This window comes from Mauremys reevesii, linkage group 14 (genome assembly GCF_016161935.1).
Source record: "Mauremys reevesii isolate NIE-2019 linkage group 14, ASM1616193v1, whole genome shotgun sequence".
Lineage (NCBI taxonomy): Eukaryota > Metazoa > Chordata > Testudines > Geoemydidae > Mauremys > Mauremys reevesii.
The window spans coordinates 4,723,611-4,744,115 of record NC_052636.1 but is presented as its reverse complement, the minus strand read 5'-3'; the positions used below and the strand labels follow the sequence as shown (position 1 = coordinate 4,744,115).

Sequence of the window (20,505 nt, the reverse complement as noted above, 5' to 3'; positions counted from 1 at the left end):
AAATAGAGCATATTTTACTGAACTTCAAAGTCAATTTCTATTAAAGGAAAACTACTCGAGGAGACAATTTGTATAGGTTTTTACCCTGTAAACGGGTCGACTGACCCCTGCGGCGCCTCCTGCTGGTTACTCTGGGAATTAGCTTTGTTCAGCACCGGAGCGCCCTCTGCAGGCTGGTGATCCACCTGTTCTCAGGCCCCCGTGTCCCTCCCTGGACCCGGTGCCCCTTTTCTCCGGGGTGCTGCCCCCTGGCAGTAACCCCTTTTCGCTCTGGGCTTCCCCTTTTGTCTCAGGGAACCCCCACCCTCTATCCCTACCTTGCCTCAGTATGTGGCTACTGTCAGTCATTGTCTAGCCCCACACTCTGGGGCAGGCTGCAGTATCAGCCTACTCATCATTGGCAGGGTTGGGTTTGGACCTGCTGCTTTGGCCTACCCCTGGGCTGCCCTCTGCAACCCCCAGTACCCGTTGGCCTTGTGCTAGGCCGCAGCCTGGGGCTTTCCTGGCTAGAGCTCCTCAGCCTTTCCCCGGCCCTGCTTCACCCTAGGTACTTATCTCAGCTCCTAAGCAGCCAGGCCCATCTCCCTCTGAAGGCAGAGAGAGACTGTCTGTGCTTCTGGCTTCCCTGGCCTTCTTATAAGGCCCTTGGCTCAGTTTGGGGCGTGGCCCCAGCTGCAGCCACTTCCCCCAATCAGCCCAGCCTAAAGGCTGTTTTCTTGAGCCTCAGCCCCTTCCCAGGGCTGTTTTTAACCCTTTCAGGGCTGGAGCAGGGGTCCACCCTGCTACATACCCACTTACACTGTAAGGGTCACTGACTTCCCCACTTCTCTAATTTGCAAAGGAAAGGCCTGACATCTGTCATAGGATGTGTCCAGCAGGTAGGAAACTGCAGTTGTCAATCATCAATACCAAGGAAAAGGCTGAAGACCATTGCCTTTCATATCAAAAAGCCATCTAAAGGCTGGTCTACACTGAAAAGCTATGTTGACAGGGGTGTGAAAAATCCACTCCTCTGAGAGAAGTAGTTCATGTGAGCTGAGCCCCAGTGTAGACAGTGTTAGGTTGTCAGAAGAATATTTCCAGTGTTTGAAGGGTAGACACAACTTTAGACAGGTTGATCCCCTCTGGGAAGCGAGTCATGACATCAATTCCAATTTTGACCCATCTCCCTGTAGGTGAGAGAGCTGCTAGTAGGGAGGGCTGAGCCAGGTATCCAATCACCTGGTTCAACTGAGGGAAAAGCTCTTAGTACCCATCAGTCCAAAGACTGAGGGAAATGGAGAGTTCCAACCATTGTCATTTTAGTATTTTATTGTTCCTCTCTCTGTTTTTTGTGCTGGCCTTTCTGTTATATCAGAGTGTGGCCGTATAGCTCAGTGTATGTGTGATAAATGCTCTTTGGTGCCAGTTGGCAAAGAGGTCAGAGTAATTCACAAGAAACTCCCGTCTCAGACCCGACAAACTCATCCCACCTAATGCACTGATTTTTATGATATTTATCCAGGAAGCATAGCAGTGAGATCTGTACTGAAACCTTGTAAATTATTGTTACTCCTGATCACTTCAAGAGGTGGGTATGAGTCCTATTGAAGGAGTAATGTAAGTATATGGAACATTATGCCCATATAGTATTGTCATGACAGTGAGTCACCCTAATCACAGGTCTTGTTGGGGACAGCCCATTCAAGTGGGAGGGAATTGTCACCCGTCCCTTGCCAGCCAGTTATGCGATGTATTGCTGCATTGTCAGCCTTTGCACCAGCCCAGAAAAGCCAATGGAAAACTATCAAAGACAAATTATAGACATCGAAACCCTGTGGCAGAGAAAAGGACAATATGAGAATGAGGAAATGGTCCTTCCTGTGAATATACACAAAAGACTGATTCAGTTTATGACAGGGTGGAGAAACACTCTGGGTCCATTCACCAAGGAGATCACTAATGACCAATGGTGCTTCAAGAAAGGCAGAGGCCTGGCTCCTAGGGACTAGCAATTACTGCAATAGACTGTCACCTCACACGTCAGTCTATTTAGATAGGGAAGGGAGCTATTAAAGTGTAGGTTGCATTTTGTGATTTTGTTTTGTTGGTAATGGTTGGTTTCCATCACTCACATTTGTTTCTTTTTAAATCTCTGTCCTGTGGTAAAGAAATTTTTGTTTGTTCGATAACTGTGCTCAAGTGCTTTGTGTGATGCCAGTAAAACTGGTAACCTGGGATGTACCATTGCTTTGGGCAGAGAGGATCTGGGATTTTTCTGAGCCCTGGTCTAACCTAGGGGAGGGGATCGATCTAAGTTATGCAACTTCAGCTACGTGAATAACGTAGCTGAAGTCGATATACTTAGATCGACTTACTGTGGTGTCTTCGTCGCGGTGAGTCGACTGCTGCAGCTCCCCCGTAGACTCTGCCTGCGCCTCTCACTGAGCTGGAGTACAGTCGAGGGGAGAGCACTCGGGGATCGATTTAGTGCATCTACACTAGATGCGATATATCGACCCCCGCTGGATCGATCGCTGCCCGCCGATTCGGCAGGTAGTATAGACATACCCCGAGTATTTGGTGATCGGAGCTAGACCCCGGAGGGGGACACATTGAAGGAACTCAGGGGTTAAGGTGTCTCTATTGTCAACTGTCAGGGCTGCTGTGGAGGAGGGTGCTTGAGTGCCTGACAGGCTGGTGAGCTTGGTCGCTAACATCCAGCTGCCAAAAGTCCTTAGTAGTGGCAGGTGGCAACAAGGAGACTCACAGCCCTCAGCACCCTTAGAATGGTCACAATGTGCATCTATGTTGATCCACCTGTCAGATCCACACAGGGAAAGCTCCCTATAGCATAGCTCCCTGACTCAAAATAGCCCTAAAACGCTGCCCTATGAAATCATGGAACATGTGCTCTTCGCTCTGTGAAAGCATGTAAAGAATCCAAGCACTGGAGAGTTTGGGCCTGTCATAAACAGATAGTTAAGGGTTAATGTCTCTTTTACCTGTAAAGGGTTAAGAAGCTCACTAAACCTGTCTGACACCTGACCAGAGGACCAGACCAGATACTTTCAAATCTTGGTGGTGGGAAGTCTTTAGTTTGTGCTCTTTGTTTTGTTGTTGTTCGCTCTTGGGACTAAGAGGGACCAGACGTCCATCCAGGCTCTCCAAATCTTTCTGAATCAGTCTCTCATGTTTCAAACTTGTAAGTAATTAGCCAGGCAAGGCGTGTTAGTCTTATTTTTGTTTTCTCAACTTGTAAATGTCCCTTTTTTTTGCTGAAAGGAGTTTACCTCTGCTTGCTGTAACTTTGACTCTAAGGCTAGAGGGGGTTTCCTCTGGACTATATGAATCTAAGTACCCTGTAAAGTATTTTCCATCCTGATTTTACAGAGATGATTTTTGCCTTTCTTTCTTTAATTAAAAGCTTTATTTTTTAAGAACCTGCTTGATTTTTCCTTGTTTTAAGATCCAAGGGGATTGGATCTGTGTTCACCAGGGAATTGGTGAAGCCTCTCAAGGCTGCCAAGGGAGGGGAAAGTTTTGGGGTAACAGAGTGCCCCAGACACTGAAATTCTGGGTGGTGGCAGTATACCAGATCTAAGCTAGTAATTAGGCGTAGAAGTGTCCATGCAGGTCCCCCACATTTGTACCCTAAAGTTCAAAGTCGGGGAAAAAACCTTCACATGGTGAGCAGCGGTGTGAATTATTTTTTCTCTCCTTTCTAGCTGCTTAGAAAGCTGCCTGAGGGCAGAGGTGTTAAGTTTTTTAACAAGGGTCTTTGTTAAGAGGATGCTTCAAGCTGTGAGCAAGCAGACAGCAAAAGGAATTTACAAGCTGAATTGTTTTTTCTTTCTACTTCTTGGGTATAGCTAGTGTGATAGACCCAGGCCAGGTGGGTATAGCAGAAGGCAGATATACTGGCCACTGGATTAACAGTTTTCTGTTCCCTGACTGACCAGAGCAGGGGCTGCTCCAGGCTAATGAGAACACCTGTCTCTAATTAAGCTGTAAAGAGTCAGGTGAGGCCATTCAGTTAATGTGACCACCTGACTCTAATTAGGGCCCTGCTGATACTATACAAAGGGCTCACTCCAGTCAGGCAGGGGATCCAGGGAACCAGAGGAGAGGAAGTGCGGCTGAAGGGCTGGTTACTGAAGACACCCTCAAACCATCGTTAAGGGAGCTCTAAGGTCAGGGTGAAGAAGGGAGAAGCAGGAGAGCTGTGGGGAAGTGGCCCAGGGAAATGTAGCAACTCTGGCAGTGAAAGGTTGGCTGCCAACAACTGCTACCATTAGGGTCCCTGGGCTGGAACCCGGAGTAGAGGGCGGGCCCGGGTTCCCCCCAACCCACCACTACAGGAACATCTCCTGGGAGGGGAAGTCAGGCCCCTGTCAGGACAGGAGGCTGAACAGAGACTGTGGGAGTTCTCTCACCAACCTCCTTGCAGCCTATGATGAAAAGGGCTCAGTAGACTGTAACCCTGGCCCTAGAGAGAGAAGGGCTACGTGGAGGGTCACAGTGAGCCACTGAGGCAGCATAAACCGCCTAGAAATGCAGGACCCACAGGAGCAAGGTCAGAGCTCTGCCACACTAGTTAGAAAATCTCTGTTAACCAAGCAGCCCTGAGCTGAGTGCATTCCAGTCAGTGAGCTGCAGAGGGGTGTGGCCAGCACAAGAAAGCAGAAAAATGAGTACCAAGGAAGCAGTTAAACAGGAACTGGCTAGACTGTACACAGAAGAGAAAGCCAAAGAAGCTGACCACAAAAGAGCTATGGAGATGAAACAAAAAGAGATGGAGATGAGAGAAAAAGAGATGGAAGAGAGAGAAAGCATGAACTGGACTTAGCAAAGGCTAAGCAGGATGGACCAGCCAACCCTAACAACCCTTCTCCTGGTACTGTTTCCCATCCCAGAAAATTTCCCACCTACAAGGCAGGTGATGATACTGAGGCCTTCTTGGAAAATTTTGAAAGGGCCTGCCTTGGGTACAGCATCTCTGCAGACCAGTACATGATAGAGTTGAGGCCACAGCTCAGTGGACCCTTAGCAGAGATGGCAGCTGAAATGCCTAAGGAACACATGAACGATTATAATCTTTTTCAAACCAAGGCCAGAATCAGAATGGGGCTAACACCTGAGCATGCCCGTCGGCGGTTCAGAGCCCTAAGGTGGAAACCAGATGTGTCATTTACCCGACACGCCTACCACACTGGAAAGAATGGGGAAGCCTGGATATCAGGAGCAAATGCTAAAAATCTGGAAGAGCTGGCCTTCCTAATGCAAATGGAGCAGTTCTTAGAGGGTGTTCCTGATTAAACAGAAAGGTACATCCTAGATGGGAAGCCCAAAACTGTAACCGAGGCGGGGGAGATTGGAGCCAGATGGGTGGAAGTGGCAGAAAAGAAAAAAACTACTAGCAAGGGGAGCGAATATCAGAGGGGGCAAACCGAAAATAAACCCTATCACCAGGGGCAACCCAAGACCCCACCCACAACCCAAGGAAAGCCCCAGACACCGTATTGTCCCACCTCACCAGTCTCCAGCAACTCACCTCAGCCTAGTGACCAATCAGCTGGGTGATGTGTTAAATGTAATGAACTGGGACATATAAAGGCCAACTGCCCCAAGAACCCCAGCCGAGAACAGTTCATTACACCACCATCACATCAAAGATCCCCAGGCCCAGATGCCTCTCAAATACCCTCGGAGCGAAGGGAAACCTTGAGAGTGGGCGGGAAGAAGGTTATCGCGTGGAGCGACACCGAGGCACAAGTGTCAGCTATCCACCAATCCTTAGTGAACCCCAAATTCATCAACCTAGAGGCCCAAGTGACAATTCACCCATTCATGTCAAAATCTTTAAACTTGCCTACAGCTGAATTGCCTGTCCAGTACAAGGGCTGGTCAGGAATGTGGACTTTTGCAGTCTATGACAATTATCCCATCCCCATGCTACTGGGGGAAGTCTTGGCCAACCAGGTGAAGCTGGCCAAGAGGTGGAATGGTCATACGCGGCCATGCCAAGCAAGCTTCCACTCCCACCCCTGTTCCTGAGCTGTTCACAAGGGCCCCGTCTGTGTTACCAGAGACCCAGACAGAGGCGGTGGAACTGGATCCCCTACCAACGACTGCAACAGCCATAGTGCATCCAGTCCCAGAACCGGAACTGGAAAAGCAACCAGCACCAGAACCATTGCCAGCACTGACGCCAGCGCTTGCAAACCCATCTACAACTCCAGTGCCAGAGGGCACCAGTGGGCATGAACTGGCAGAAACAGCAGACCACCCTACCTAAGAGGCTGAGCCAGAGCCTGAAATATCGCAAAGTGCACCAGCGGAAAGCGGTTCACAATCAACGAAAACAACCCCATCACCTACATCGCTTCCAGAGGGACCAAGCCCAAGTCCACAGTCTAAGAAGGAACTGGTATCTCCAGCCTCAAGAGAACAGTTCCAGGCTGAGCAGGAAGCAGATGACAGCCTCAAGAAAGCTTGGGCGGTGGCACAGAGCACCCCACCGCCTCTCAGGTCTTCTAACTGATCCCGTTTTGTCGTAGAACAAGGACTTTTATACAAGGAGATTCTTTCTGGTGGACACCAGGAAGACTGGCATCCTCAAAAACAGTTGGTAGTTCCAACTAAGTACCGGGTAAAGCTCTTAAACTTAGCCCATGATCATCCCAGTGGCCATTCTGGGGTGAACAGAACCAAAGACAGGTTGGGGAAGTCCTTCCACTGGGAGGGAATGGGCAAGGACGTTGCTAATTATGACCGGTCTTGTGAGGTGTGCCAAAGAGTGGGAAAGCCCCAAGACCAGGTCAAAGCCCCTCTCCAGCCACTCCCCATAATTGAGGTCCCATTTCAGCGAGTAGCTGTGGATATTCTGGGTCCTTTCCCAAAAAAGACCCCCAGAGGAAAGCAGTACATACTGACTTTCATGGATTTTGCTACCCAATGGCTGGAAGCAGTAGCTCTAAGCAACACCAAGGCTAAAACTGTGTGCCGGGCCTTAGCAGACATTTTTGCCAGGGTAGGTTGGCCCTCCGACATCCTTACAGATTCGGGAACTAATTTCCTGGCAGAGACCATGAAAAATCTGTGGGAAGCACATGGGGTGAATCACTTGGTTCTTCTTCGAGTGATTGCTCATATCCATTCCAGTTAGGTGTGCGCGCGCCGCGTGCACGTTTGTCAGAAGATTTTACCCTAGCAACCCCAGTGGGTCGGCTGAGCGCCCCCTGGAGTGGCGCCATAACGGCACCGCATATATACCTCAGCCGACTCACCCGACCCTCAGTTCCTTCTTACCGCCCGTGTCGGTCGTTGGAACAGTGGAGTGCAGCTTGTCTGACCTCCGCTTCCCTAGCTTCCTCATAGTTCTTTCTCTAAAAATTGTACATAGTTGTTATCTTAGTCTTAGGTTTTCTTGTTTTTGGTAGTTTTTAGTCAGTTTAGTGTTAGATAGTTAGCGGGTTCAAGGATTAGCCCCCACCTGCACCCGGGACCGGAGCGCATGCCCGGCTCCCCGGGTTTCAAGCTGTGTTCGGCCTGCCGCAGGCCTATGCCTACAGGGGATCCTCATAGCTCCTGCTTAAAGTGCCTGGGAGAGTCACACTTGTCTTCTAAGTGCCCGATTTGCAAGGCTTTCAAGCCTCACACAAAGAGGGAAAGAGACATTAGGCTTAAACAACTCCTCATGGAGGCAGCCTTAACCCCTCCGGCTCCGGCACCGCCCGCCGCCCCTCTAGACTCTCAGTCCCACCACGGTGCCGGGCCACTCTTCAGTGCAGCAACCAAGAGTGCCATTGGCACCGAAATCCTCCCAGGGACGTGCTCTCTCGCCAAAGGCGAAGAAAGGGAAGGCCGCTGCCTCTTCGGCACTGCCTGCTCCCAAGCACCAGAGCGCGCCCCGACTGGACCGCCCAGCACCGAAACCTGCCGCGGCACCGGCTCCTCCGGCGCAGACACTTCTGCCGGCACCGTTGACTCCGGCCGCCCAGAGGCCGTCGAGTCCGGCACCTGTGACCTCCCCAGCTCCGGCCGCGGTTGAGATCCAACTGCCGTCGACTCCGGAGACCTTCGCAGCGTCATGGGACCTTATTGCGTTGACAGACCCGGCTGTGCCTCCGCCCCCAGCGCCGCCGGTGCGGGCGCCCCGTTCCATGGGCAAGCCGTCAATGCTCAAGCCGCCTGCCGGCACCGAGTCCGACCGGCACCGATCCCGCTCCTGGTCTCACCAGCGCTCACGGTCCCGATGCCGATCTCACTCCGGGCGCCGCTCGCAGTCCCGGCACCGCTCGACTACGCGGCACCGGTCTGACTCGTGGCACCGGTCTTTCTCCCGATCTCCGACTCGTTGCTCCCGGCACCGTTCCGGATCGCGGTACTGCTACAGCCACCGCTACTCATGAAGCCGCTCCCGGCACCGAGCATGGAGATCCCGGTCGACCTCCCGGCACCGCGCCGGTCAGAGGTCCTGTTCTCGCTCCCACTCTCGCTGTTGGGATGCCTCCTGGCACCGGTCGCTGCAGAGGCGGGAAACACGATCAGTTGGCACTTCGGCACAGGGGTTATCCGCTCCTCCCTGGCCCTCCAGGCACGCGTCGGCCTCGTCACATGCCGACAGCTACTACGTCGATGAACATGACCCTCAGGTCCCTTCGGGAGTCTTCCAGCAGTCCCACTATGCGGACCAGGACCCTCATCACTGGGGTTATTGGACCCCTTGGGCCTACCACCAAGCCCAAGGTGCTCCTGTGCCTACCACGCGCACCGTACCACACGAGCCGCGCATCCCGGAGGCTACGATAAGCCGCCCCCCAGTTGACACTGAGGTACCATCATTCGTAGAGGAAGGTAATCAGCCTGCTCAGGAACCTCTGGAGCAGGAACCTTCCCAGGTCCCAGACGCTGAGCGGGATACCATCATGCCCAGGATTTCTTCTTCTTCCTCCTCCCCGGATGAGGCAGTGGTGGGGTCGTCGTCTGCAGGTCCCCCGCCTATTGACTTACGGGCACACCAAGAGCTTCTTCGCAGGGTGGCCTTGCGAATGGACCTACAGGCTGAGGAGGTATCGGAAGTGGACGACCCGATAGTGACCATTTTGTCAGCGGACGCCCCAACCCGCATCGCCCTCCCTTTCATTAAGACTATCCAGGCGACTGCTGATAGCTTATGGCAGACTCCGTCCTCTATTGCGCCCACAGCCAGGGGGGTGGAACGCAAGTACATGGTCCCTTCCAAGGGATATGAGTATTTGTATGTGCACCCTATCCCCTCGTCGTTGGTGGTCCAATCTGTCAACGATAAAGAGCGCCATGGCCAGCAAGGCCCGGCTCCTAAATCAAAGGAAGCCAGGAGAATGGACTTGCTTGGTCGCAAGGTCTACTCTGCTGGTGCCCTGCAGATCCGAGTGGCCAATCAGCAGGCCTTGCTGAGCTGTTACGGGCATGACACTTGGGCTGAGGTAGAGAAGTACAAAGAGCTCCTACCTCAGGACTCAAGACAGGAGTTCGCAGCCTTCGTAGAGGAAGGTAAAAAGGTAGCGCGCACTTCATTACAAGCCTCCTTGGATGCAGCTGACTCGGGGGCACGTACTATAGCCTTGGGCATTACCATGCGCCGGATCTCTTGGCTCCAGAGTTCAACGCTTCCCCCTGAAGTACAGTACACCATTCAGGACCTTCCTTTTGACTCTAAGGCTCTGTTCTCCGAAAAGACGGACTCTAGGCTCCAGAACCTAAAGGACAATAGAGTCATTATCCGTACTTTGGGGATGCATACCCCTGTAACCCAGAGGCGTCCGTTCCACCCCCAGCTTAACCGGCCTTACCATATGCCTCGCTACAGACAGGACTCTGGTCGGCGACGGGGTCGCGGAGGACATAGACGGCAACCTGGCCACTAACCGTCCCAAGGGCGGGCCCCTTCTAAACCAGCGGGGCCTAAACCGTCCTTTTGAAGATGCGCCCAGGGACGGCATACCAGATCTTTCTCTAGATCCCTCCCTGCCTTTTTCCAACCATTTTTCCCATTTCCTCCCGGCGTGGGCCCAGCTGACCACCGATGCCTGGGTCCTAAGCACTGTGGAACGTGGTTACCAACTCCACCTGTTTCACCCCACCTTCCCACCCTCCTTCCCGGTCCCTCTTCAGGGACCCCTCTCACGAGCAACTCCTCTTACAAGAGGTGCACTCGCTCCTCGCTATCGGAGCAGTAGAGAGAGTTCCGGAGAGGGAGAGGAGCAAGGGGTTTTATTCCCGTTATTTTTTGATCCCCAAGTCCAAAGGGGGCCTCCAACCCCTCCTCGACCTGCGAGACCTCAACAAATACATGCTGAAGTTGAAGTTCCGCATGGTATCTCTGGGGACCATTATCCCTACATTGGATCCGGGAGACTGATATGCTGCCCTCGATATGAAGGACGCTTATTTTCATATCGCCATCTTTCCACCACACAGGCGTTTCCTCCGATTTACAATCACTCACCTTCACTTCCAGTTTGCGGTCCTCCCCTTCGGCCTATCCACGGCCACAAGGGTGTTTACGAAGTGCATGGCCGTTGTCGCCACCCACCTCCGTCGGCATGGCATCTGCGTTTTTCCCTACCTAGACGACTGGCTCATCGGGGGGACTCGCAGACCACAGTCCAGCAACATGTCACAGTGATCAAAGACTTGTTCACACGTCTGGGCCTGGTTCTCAACATAGAAAAGTCCACCTTAGTACCAACTCAGAGGTTGGACTTTATTGGCGCGACCCTGGACTCATCACTAGCCAGAGCCTACCTTCCTCAGCTACGATTCCAGGCCCTTACACAGCTAATTCGCGCCCTTCAGACCTCTCGTATGTCCTCGGCCCGCGCTTGTCTCTGCCTCCTCGGTCACATGGCGGCTTGCATGCACGTAATTCCGTTTGCCAGGCTCCGCCTCCGCCCCCTCCAGCTGTGGCTCAACTCGCTATACCGTCCGCACAGGGACCCTCTGGATACCCTGCTCACCATTCCAACGAGCGTCCTTCAATCCCTGAACTGGTGGCTGGCCCTATCACTCGTATGTGCAGAGGTCCCATTCCATCCTCCTCAACCTTCCCTTTCCCTGATGACGGACGCCTCATCCCTCGGATGGGGGGCTCATCTCGGCCATCTTCGTACTCAGGGCCTTTGGTCGGTGCAGGAGTTGAACCTGCACATCAACGTGAGGGAGCTGCGTGCAGTGCGCCTGGCATGCCAGACGTTCCAAGCTCGCCTCTGCGGCCGTTGTGTCTCAGTCTTTACGGACAACACAACGGCCATGTACTATATCAACAAGCAAGGCATGACCCGCTCTCCCCACCTCTGCCACGAGGCGATGCTACTGTGGGAATTCTGCATAGCCCACTCGATACATCTGGTGGCGTTGTTCCTTCCCGGCGTCAAGAACACCGTCGCGGATCGCCTGAGCAGATCCTTTCTCTGCCACGAGTGGTCGCTGAGCGTGGACATCGCTCATGCCATTTTCCAACAGTGGGGATTTCCCCATGTAGACCTGTTTGCATCCCGATCAAACCGCAAATGCCAAGAGTTTTGCTCCTTTCAAGGCCTGTCACCGGGCTCTCTGTCAGACGCGTTTCTCCTTCCATGGACTCGTCATCTGTTCTACGCCTTTCCCCTGTTCCCCCTCATACACAGAGTCCTGCTGAAGCTCCGACGGGACAAAGCACGTCTCATCTTAATTGCGCCAGCGTGGCCCAGACAACACTGGTTCACCACGCTGCTCCGTCTGTCGGTAGCCAGCCCAATTCCTCTGTCACTTCACCCGGATCTTATAACCCAAGGTCACGGCACTCTCCGTCACCCAGACCTGACGGCCCTCCACCTCACGGCGTGGCTCCTGAGTGGCTAGACCAGTCGGAATTGCGCTGCTCTGCCCCCGTGCAGCATGTTTTATTGAGCAGCAGAAAGCCTTCCACTCGATCTACCTACCTGGCCACGTGGAAGCGCTTCGCTTGCTGGGCTCACGTGCACGACACTATTCCTTCAGAGCTTCCACTTCTGATAGTCCTTGACTATCTCTGGTCGCTAAAACAGCAAGGTCTTGCACTGTCCTCTATGAAGGTGCACTTAGCGGCCATCTCCGCTTTTCACCCCGGTGAGGGGGGATATACGCTGTTCTCTCATCCGTTGACTACCCGTTTCAGAAAGGGCCTTGACCGTCTCTACCCCCAGGTGTGCCATCCGACTCCTACCTGGGACCTCAATCTGGTTCTCAACAGGCTCATGTTCCCACCCTTTGAGCCATTAGCCACCTGTTCCTTGCTGTACCTGTCATGGAAGACCGTTTTTCTGGTGGCTATCACATCAGCCAGACGGGTCTCTGAGCTCAGAGCGCTCACGGTGGACCCACCGTACACCGTTTTTCATAAGGACAAGGTGCAGCCACGTCCGCATCCAGCGTTCCTCCCGAAGATAGTGTCCGCGTTCCACAATAACCAAGACATCTTCCTTCCGGTCTTCTTTCCAAAACCTCATGCATCCTCATGAGAGCAACGACTTCACTCCCTGGATGTTCGAAGGGCATTGGCTTTCTATGTTGATTGGACAAGACCGTTCCGCAAATCCTCTCAACTCTTTGTGGCAATTGCTGACCGAATGCGAGGTCTTCCTGTCTCGTCGCAGCGAATCTCCTCATGGCTCACAGAGTGCATACGCACCTGTTATAACTTGGCGAATGTCCCTTTGGGCCATCTCACCGCCCACTCTACCAGGGCCCAGGCGTCTTCTGCTGCCTTTCTGGCACATGTACCGATACAAGAAATATGCCGAGCAGCGACCTGGTCGTCGGTTCATACTTTCGCCTTTCACTATGCTCTGGTCCAACTATTGAGAGAGGACGCAGCCTTTGGCTCTGCGGTCCTGCATTCCGCCACGACTCACTCCGACCCCTCCGCCTAGGTAAGGCTTGGGAATCACCTAACTGGAATGGATATGAGCAATCACTCGAAGAAGAAGAAAAAATGGTTACTTACCTTTGTAACTGTTGTTCTAAGTAACCATTTTTTCTGCGGTGTTGGAATCTCCCTGCTCACGTTTTAAGCGAACAAAAGATGGGTGCTGGCATTCTGAGACCCTCAAAATCCTGCCCTGGGGGCCAGACAGCTAAGCAACCAGCATCCACAACCTCTACCATGATAGCATCCTGTCTGGCAACAACTCACTTATCAATAGCTGGGGTCTGAAATCCTCATTTCTTTGTTGTTCTAGCACTGTAGTCTCCACTTTCCTATTGCCTGTCTTTATAATCTCTGTCTGGTTCTGTGATTGTTTCTGTCTGCTGTATAATTAATTTGTTGGGTGTAAAGCAATTCAGGTGGTGGGGTATAACTGGTTAGGTAATCATGTTACAATATGTTGGGATTGGTTAGTTACATTTCAGTAAAGTGATTGGTTAAGGTATAGCTAAGCAGAACTCCAGTTTCACTATATAGTCTGCAGTCAATCAGGAAGTAAGGGGGGGAATGGGAATGGGGGTAGAGGAATTGGAGTTATGTTTTGCTAAGGGGGGAATAGGAAGAGGGAATGGGAACAGGGACACAGACAAGCCTCTGTGGTGTCAGAGCTGGGAAGGGCGATACCGAGGAAGGAAATTGGAATCATTGCTTGCTGGAAGTTTACCCCAATAAACATTGAATTGTTTGCACCTCTTGAACTGCGGGTATTGCTGCTCTCAGGTCATGCGAGAAGGACCAGGGAATGGGAGCGTGATGGGATAAACCCTCTAAGAAGTACGTCTTTCAGGATGAGAAAAACCCTGAAATCAGTATAATTAAGCTGCCCTAAGCCATGGTTAGATAGTGCTAAATGAAAGGAAAGATTGTTCTGTCAATGTAGCCATTATAGGGATGGAAAACCCCTCCACTCACTGTAGCAACTGTCTACTCCACAGTGCTGTAGCAGTGTCACAGCAACATTTTAAGTGTAGACAGCCTCAGAGTGAGACCAGGTCTGGCTCTGTGGATGCTCAGGCACTACAACAAGAGCAGTGACAATACACTGATGCTTCTGTAGTTGGCAGGATTCAAACTTGCCTGTGGAGACCCCAATGGATTTCTAGTCCATCGCCTTAACCACTCAGCCACAACTACTTCGTGTATAGGTGCTTCACTACACAATGATTCTGTTCTCACTGAATTGTCACTTCATATTGCTCAGACCAGCTCCCCCAGCACACTCCTGACTGTGCATTAGTGTAGGTGTGTCCATGGCTGAACAACAAGAGTTCTTGCCCATTTCCCTTCCGGCTGGAGCATGATTAGAGTGTGTTTGTGGTTAACGACATTGCTATAGATTGTTGTTCATTCCCCACACTGACAATTCAGACCGTCCCATTCCTATTCGAATCTCCACCAGATCATGCCAATAGCCGGAGTCAGGATTTCTCTGGGGCACTGAAATGTTTCAGGGGGTTGGTGCATGAACTCAGCCTTGCATCCATCCCTGATGTTTCATGGACTAACAACAGCAGCGTAAAGAAAGAGCTGATCCAATATCTCACTGTCAGAGGTGAAGGTGGCCTCGTTCCATCTGCATGACCATTGCCATTGCAGGAGAGAAGGTGTCAATGGAATTGAATGCCCTGGCTCAGACAAGAGACACAGGGAGGTTTTGCTGTTCATGGATCTGTGCAAGGGAAATTGTGTCTCTGTGTGAAATTGAGGAGGGAAATGAAACGTCCACATGGTGGCCCAATGCCCTAAGGAATGTGGGCGATGGACTCCGGCTGGGAAATGATTTCACAGGATCAGTGTATTGCCCTGATTAAAAGCTATGGCTAAAAGGCAGCCACTGTTGTTAGTACCTGAACCTGTGTAGGGACGCCCGAGTGTGTATCAAGTCCATTGCCGTAACCAGGGGGTAGTCGATTATTTTATCAAGATTCAAATTTCTTGGTCAAGGTATAGTCAATGTATAGACGCCAGAGAAAATAATACACTGATAAGAAGGAGAATATAGAAATATTTTGCAGTCACTATGGGCATAACTATGATAATTGTTTTGTGTTTCACTCTTTATTATGGCACCACCTGCCTTCCCTTTAGACTTCTAGTTTACCAAGGGTAAAACTAAACATTTCTTCAGATACCAGGGAGTGTTTGTGTTCATTCCTGCTAGCTACACAGGGATTTGATGTAGCTGCTTTCAATCCTCCGGCTCTGCCGGGATAAGTAACATTTCAGGCTGTCACTAAACCGAAGGAGGGAGATCATTTTTTGACAGGTTACGCCTCCTCTTAAAGGTGTTTGTCTTGCAGCCTTGGTTCCCAGGTCTCTCCGGAGGGAAGAAAGTTTCTGTGCAAAATACCAAAACTTTTAACAGAGCGGAGGGAAAGGCAACGGCCACATGATGAGGCCAATATGTACCACAACATGATTCTTTTATGTGGGATGACTCTGAACACTGACTGATCTGCACTCTCTTGTGTTTGAAGAGATGTTGAGTTTTGCACTTGGGAACCTATAAGGCTGAAGCAACGTTATGGATAGTGACACTGCGATTGAAGGGTGATTTAAGGTTGTAAAAATTGTTAAAAACACTGAGCTTAAATGTGAACTGCCTGTTATTAAAGGCTGGTTTCCCCACGTCGGTTCCATAAGCTCTGCTAGAAAGGCCCTGGGGTCTCTCCTGCCTCGGTGGGAACTCGAGGGAATCGTACCCTGCTGCCCTTGGCTCCAGGCTGATTTTTCTGGGGAGGGGGCGTGGAATTGAGTTGTTTGCTGTTGAGAAGGGAGCCAGGCCAGTTCTCAGGGAATGAGAACTCCCAGCATCAGCCCAGCCCAGGCTGCTGCCCTGTCCCAGCCTCTGTTCCCCTGGGGGCCCTGCATGTTTGACTCTAGAGCAGGCCGGGAGCAGCAGCTGAGGCAGAGGACACCTGGGCTGGGCAGATAGGAGGGAGTTTAGCAAGTGGAAATGGTAAAACTGCAGTGAAGTATTACCTTGGACTCTATGGCATTTCTCCATTGGTCTGTCTGCTCTGGGGCGGGGACAATGACATGTCCTGCTGCATTTGTCATTTCAAAGGGCGGTTTAGGATTTTCATTCTCAGACATGGTGCACAAAGCAGGACTCAACCCAGGGTGCAAACGAAATGAGCCACTCACAGGTTCTGGCAGCCACAATGAGCCTTTGGTGCGAGACCTGCCCCTGTCCCAGAGGGAGGGGGGTGTCTACAAGGGGCTGGGACCACTGATCTATCAGCGCCTAACTCCCAAACTTTCAGTAACTATTATCAGTGCCCATGAGTGTAACTTAAACCATGAGAAAAACCACACTAGGCTAGACCAAAGGCCCATCTAGCTCTGAATCTTGTCCTCTGACAGTAGCCAATAGCAGGTGCCCCAAAAACCACCACTGGGAGTTGAACCCAGGATCACCTGTTTACAAGGCAGGTGCTTTAGCCAGCTAAGCCATGGTGCCTGCCTGGGTGTAAGATATAGTGTCTGCCCACACCTGACTCGCTGCCATCTCCACCAGGACCTGACAAGCTTTCCTTGTGTTTGGATTCTGCAAAGCAGAGGAGCAGGTGACGTTTTCCTTGCAAGCTGTGTGTGTGAGTGAATACTTGAATACTACATGCAGATATGGTCGCTCCATCTTAAAAAAGATGTATTGGAATTGGAAAAGGTTCAGAAACGGGTATGGAGTGTCTGCCACATGAGGAGAGAATAATAAGACTGGGACTTTTCAGCTTGGAGAAAAGATGACTAAGGGGAAATATGCTAGAGGTCTATAAAATCATGACTGGTGTGGGGAAAGTAAATAAGGAGTGTTACTTATTCCTTCTCATAACACAAGAACTAGGGGTCACCAAATGAAATTAATAGGCAGCCCGTTTAAAACAAACAAAAGGAAGTTTTTTTCACACAACGCACAGTCAACCTGTGGAACTCCTTGCCAGAGGAGGTTGTGAAGGCCAAGACTATAACAGGGTTCAAAAAAAGAGCTAAATCAATTCATGGAGGACATGCTCTGAGCCAGGATGGGCTGGGATGGTGTCCCTAGTCTCTGTTTGCCAGGAGCTGGGAATAAGTGACATGGGATGGGTCACTTGGTGATTCCCTGTTCTGTTCATTCGCTCTGGGGCACCTGGCTTTGGCCGCTATAGGAAGACAGGATACTGGGCGAGATGGACCCAGTCTGACCCAGTCTGGCCGTTCGTACGTCCTTACGTCCTTATGTCCTTATGCTCCTTTCATACAGATGCCTGGGATTCTGCCTCACAATGTGTCCCTGAGGTCTCAGCCAAAATGCCCAGACAGGCAAACACTCTGGGCTCCTGAAGCCTCTGCCCCCCACCTAGTGCCTATGGCTCATCCCTGACCCTTGATGCTGCTCCTTGCTGTAGACTGTGAAAGGAGCGGAGGCAGCGCAGGAGCCTTCGGGGGATGCAGATCTGAGGCTTTGGGAGAGACACATTGTCTGAGACCTCAGAGCTCTGCAAACCCTGCAGCCACCCCCTCAATCCGGGGCCTGTTCCAGCCCTGAGTCTGGGCTACCGCGATCCCTCCCCCAGAGCAGGGCGCCCACAGATTACAGCCTGGAAATAGGCGTCTGACACTAACTCCTGTTCTCCCTGACAGGGCCTCTCCTAGACCAAGTGCCTCTCCCAGGCAAGACGTGTCTTCAGTGCCCCTCCGCCCATATGTTAAAATTTTGAATATCTTATTTTTCATTGCATTTGTAGCTCAGCTCATGATTTTGACGCACAATTTCGATGCATGATTTTCTCTGTCATATAAGATGATAAATTTGCAGGCTAGGTTCTGTAAACCTGTATTTATTCATGCCATATATAAGCAAATAAAACAAATGCATTTTCTTTAAGCATATAGAAACTTTTTAATTTTGACAGTAACTGAAATGTACTAACATCTAGCAATGGAGCACTCACCAGCACAGGGTGGGCCGGTATTAAATAGTGTTACAGTCGGAGACAGACAGCGTTAGGATGTTAACCCCAGGCCTTTAGTTGAAAGGTCGCTTCTCTCGCCTTTCCCCCATGAACTGAAGCGCAGCATTACAGAGATCCAAAGATTGACCAATGGCATTTCCAAGTGCTAAAATAGCAAGCGATGCCAGTCTCTCATTGGCCATCAGCAACTGAAGATGTGGTTTAATGAGCCGGAGCTTCAAGGCGAGGGTGGCTCTGTCCACTGCCTTCCATTGCGCTGCTGGGCCCCAAGTCCCTGGTGGCCAATATGTGATGCTGGGAGAAGAGAGTGGGGTGGCAAGTGGCGGCAGGACTTTTGCCACCAGGGTCTAGCTGCCCAACTTCCTCCTGGTACTGCTGGCCCCCCGTCGCCTTCAGGTAACCCAGGAACTAAGGCAGGAATAGGGTGAGGAAGCAAGTAAAGCTGAGCAAGGAAGGCAAAAGTGAATCTTGTCTTCATGGGCCGCTCGCAATGACGTCCTTTTTCTGTGCCATAGCTGACAACAACATCCCAGACAGAAAAGCAGGAGGCCAAAAAGAAACCGAGCAGCTGCTGAAGTAGTTCAGTTGGGAGAGTGCTAGACTAACAGGCTCTTCTATCCCCCTGTGGGACACAGGGCTCAGGGGTCCCACTGTTCAGGTTGCATCCCATAGATCCCATCACAGACTTTCAACAACCACAGCAGATGTTCACTGGAACAGTGAGAGAGATGGCAAAATAGTGATCTCCAAGGCCTGCAGACATCAAACTATCAGGAATTCTGCGCACAGAGAGGACCCTGCAAGTGGAAAATGCCTTTGGAAAAGACCCTTCTGTCCCCAGCTGTGGTCGTACAGTGCTTAGTGCTCTGCGTTGTGGCCTCAAGAGCCATGGATGCAAGTTGAGTTACGGTGACCTTTTCCTTGTCTCCACGTTTCTTAGGTGCCTCCTTCCAACACTTGTCAGAAAAAACGACTGGTTTCTTTTGGAAGCATTTGCATTGCAAGGCAGAGGCAGTCCTCTCTGTTTCCTCAAAAGATTGACCAAAAGGTAGGAGGAGTGGGCACATTTGGCAAGGCACCACTGGGTGCTGCATCTCTAACCTCCACTTTACCTGGCAGGTGTCTCTGGAACTTTTCTCCCAGTGGCTCCATTTTTCATCAGTGACAATCAAAAGGAAGATGACATGACATCTGTGTGCAGACATCCCCAGCGAATCACAAGGACATGTGGCGCAGGCTCTCGTGTTGCAGCAATTGCAGTTGAAGCAACCACCATGCTAATGCCAGTCACAGCAGCCTTTACATCAACTCCAGGCTTGTGATTTGATTCTTTCCAATGCCTCTCTCCAAAAAAGCCTTTTCCTTAGCAAGCAATTACTTGGATACCAAGGGAGGTCTCTTCTGTTTCCTGGAAAGACACAGGAAAATGTGAGCAGAGGAGATGAAAGCCATAGAACAAGGCACCACTGGGAGTTGAACCCAGGATCTCCTGTTTACTAGACAGGTGCTTTAAGCCAGCTAAGCCATGGTGCCTGCTGCAAGAAAGTATTTGCCACTGTTCCATTTGATGGTCCAGGACAACACCTGCAAATTCCAAACTACAGACATTCCCCATTTCCCTCAAGACTTGCAAGGAAGAACTGGCAGGCCAAGCCAGGATCTCCTGGTTACAAGGAAGACACTTCAGCCAGCTCTTCCCAAAGATCACTATCCAGAGACCTTTAAACAGCCACTGCAGATGTTCACCGACAAAGAGATGCCAAAATAGAGTTCTCTACTGCCTGCAGCCATCATGCTACCAGGAGTTTTGTGCACAGAGAGGCCCCTGCTGGTGGGAAAAGGCTTTGGTAGAGACTCTGCTGACACCAGCCATTCTCATATAGTGTTTAGCACTCTGTGTTGTGGCTTCAGCATCCATGGATGCCAGTTCAATTGGGGGACATTTTTCCTGTCTCCACATTTGTCTAATGGCTCCTTTCAACACTTGTAACCAAAAAGACCTGTTTCTTTTGCAAGCGATGTACAGCTAGGCAAAGGCAGTCTTCTCCATTTCCTCAAAAGATCACCAAGCTGTGGGGAGAGGAGACACATTCAGCCAAGCTGGATGCTGAATCTCCTCTTTCTTCAGCAGGTGTCTGTGAAGGACACAAATCTCCACTGTGTAGAGGTCAACAATAGGAGTTTATTACACACAGTGCTGGTGGAGTGGTCTTATTAGGCTCAGAGACACTGTTAATTAATTAATTACAATAGACTATATAGATTTTCCATGGGTGGGGGAAAGTGACGGCGTAGGCAGTTCCAAACCCTGGGACACGTTTTGCAGCAAGACAAGATAGCACAGTAGCCAATGGTTAACAGGTTACATAATGTCTCCACCCATGGTCTCAAGTTAGCAAGTTAACATTTCATTAATACTTTGATAAAATGTTAGTAGTATAAAATATATAGGTTGAATTCTGATTTGGGATCCATAGGAATGGAGCAACTCCTTTGATTGTCCAACAGGTACATTCCTAGGGGTTAAAGCAAAGAAAGAGTGAAAGTATGTGGCAATAAAGATTGTTTTCTGTGTGT

At 50.9% G+C, this 20,505-nt stretch overlaps 1 protein-coding gene and 1 non-coding gene across 2 annotated transcripts in view; one reads left to right on the top strand and one right to left on the bottom strand.

Moving 5' to 3' along the window:
• The window catches only part of LOC120381416 (zinc finger protein 271-like), a 1,091,725-nt gene that overhangs the window by 286,844 nt on the left and 784,376 nt on the right, over nt 1–20,505 (top strand). The window lies entirely within an intron of this gene.
• On the bottom strand, nt 19,387–19,461 carry TRNAT-AGU. Its single transcript has one exon. It is a non-coding gene; the product is annotated as a tRNA-Thr (tRNA).